Raw genomic sequence first — 2,393 nt, forward strand, 5'->3', positions numbered from 1 at the left:
ACAACTAAATGCTGCTTCTAAAGCCGCAACAGTAATGTTCACAACAGCAAAGTCACTATAAACCCAATATCTCACTGGAAACAAACCTAAAATATCAGTTAAGTAAATAATATATCTGTCATCAAAATATTGGCCGAAGTTTAGACAGAATGAAGAGCACAGATATCAGTCAGTGTTAGTCCTTCCTCCTATCCTCTGTATTTCTCCTTGCTGCTGATGTGATTCACTGCCTGCCGGTACTGCTGGTAGAGAAGGCTGGTTTGTCTCAGTCAGTAGCTCAGTTTACAACTAATGTCCACATTTCAAGATTACCTTAATAACAACACCACAATCTGGAAAACTGGGCTGACATTTCTTGGAAAGCATTTGTACATCATTTCCAGTTATTGGGCCAAATTTCATGGTTTTGGCTCATTCCAGCTCACAGAAATTTGAGCTGTGGCAGAAGACAAATAATAATAATAAACCAACACTAAAGATTAAGTGTCCTGGCCCTTCAGGGGTTTAACATTAACAACAATACAACAATAACACCACGTACAAGCAAGACACGTTCTGCTCTCATTCCCAATACTGAGAATAGAACATGGACCACACTATTGGGTGTCCACGTAGTGTCATGAAGTGGGTGGGTAAACTGAGCTAAGATATAGCATGTGAGGACAGACAAGCCCTGCAGACCAGCTCTGCTCACATGGAATTAACCATGGACTCTAAACTGCTAACTGTCGGCACAGGGAAAATGCACATGAATAATTTTCTGATTTACAAGCAAATGTAAAAGGTATCTGTACTCTAAAGATGACATGTCTTCACTGTTTTAGGAATGCAAACTGCAAAAAAAGTGTTGTGCTTTTGTGCTTCAATTACATCAACAAGTTCATATTTATTCTTTGTCCTGAATGCTTCTCTAAAATGTCATATGCAAACCAATCTCAGACTCTCAATATCATCAATCTCAACATCACTGGTCAACAGTATCAGGGATTGCTGGAAAGAGTCTTGTTTTCCACTCTGATTGGAATGCCATGCTGTGTGTTCCTCTTCATCAATGGCACCATGCTTTTTACCCTGAGGAGTAAACTGGTGTTTCGGGAGACCTCCCGTTACATTCTTCTGTATAACCTCCTTTTTGCAGACACTGCTCAGTTGGCATTTAGCCAGTTACTATATATATTTGCTGCTTGTAGAATAATGCTAACATATCCAGTGTGTGGGGTTCTTTGCATGTTCACCAGACTAACAAATGACATCTCTCCTCTCACACTGGTGGTGATGTCTCTGGAGAGATATGTAGCTGTGTGCTACCCACTGAGGCATGCTACCATCGCCACCATCAGAAACACAGCAGTGGCTATCATTGTGGTTTGGGCTATTAGCTTACTAAATGTCTTCACTCGAATTCTTTTACTCTTAAATTTTCCATTTAAAGACCTGGAGAGCCTGCAGATGACAGATGTTTGCTCTGATATACAAATGTTGCTTGATCCAATAACTGATCATTATGACAAAGCCTACACTTACTGTCTGTTTGTATCTGCTACTGTGGCAATCATTTCGTCTTATATTGGTGTGATGATAGCAGCCAGGTCAGCCTCTGCAGACAAAGCTTCAGCTCATAAGGCTCGTAACACACTGCTGCTGCATCTGGTGCAGCTGGGCCTCAGTCTCTTCTCAACTATGCACAACTCTATTGTTCAATCACTATCAACAATCATGCAAAGGTTAGCAATTGTACGTATCAAGAGTGTTTTTTATGTGTTCATCTATATCCTCCCCAGATGTCTGACTTCTCTTATCTATGGGCTCAGAGATCAGACCATCAGGCCCATCCTCTTGTACCATCTATGCTGTCGACTGACACTCAGCTGTCCAAGCCGAGGTTGAGGTCTCACCCTAAATTACAGTTGGCTTAGTCCTGCAACAGGGCACTTTTTTTTTGCCTGAATTACTTATGGCCAGCAAAGCACAACTGCCTTTGCAGTATGAATTATAAAGTAGTATGTGCTCAACGTGTTTTTAATTGTTTATGATTGGAATAAGCAAAAGGAATATAATGTTTGTATACATAGATAATCCCTGGCTCATTCACGATAAATATATGTAACCCCACTACAATGGCGTCCCCAGCCCTGTTGCATAACATGTTCTTTTCAGCAGCATTACATGGCAGATAACTCAAAATTTAAAGGCAACATGCATATCACACGTAGTATCAAACAGAATTTACTTTGGCTGTTGATATTTATAATAATACATAAGTTAAATAATATAATACAGCTTAGAATAACTACTACTACTACTATTCTCTCTCTTTCTCTCACTCCCTTTCCCCCCTGTATTTATATAATGAACCTGTGAAGAAAATTACATTTTTGCTCAATGTGAATGTA

General features: G+C 39.8%; 1 pseudogene; it reads left to right on the plus strand.

Moving 5' to 3' along the window:
* Positions 1–801: 801 nt before the first annotated feature.
* LOC111653012 (odorant receptor 131-2-like) lies at positions 802–1,900 on the plus strand (annotated as a pseudogene).
* Positions 1,901–2,393: the final 493 nt, after the last annotated feature.

This window comes from Seriola lalandi, unplaced genomic scaffold (genome assembly GCF_002814215.2).
Source record: "Seriola lalandi dorsalis isolate HSWRI2012SDOR001 ecotype SW California unplaced genomic scaffold, Sedor1 jcf7180002054137, whole genome shotgun sequence".
Taxonomy (NCBI): domain Eukaryota; kingdom Metazoa; phylum Chordata; class Actinopteri; order Carangiformes; family Carangidae; genus Seriola; species Seriola lalandi.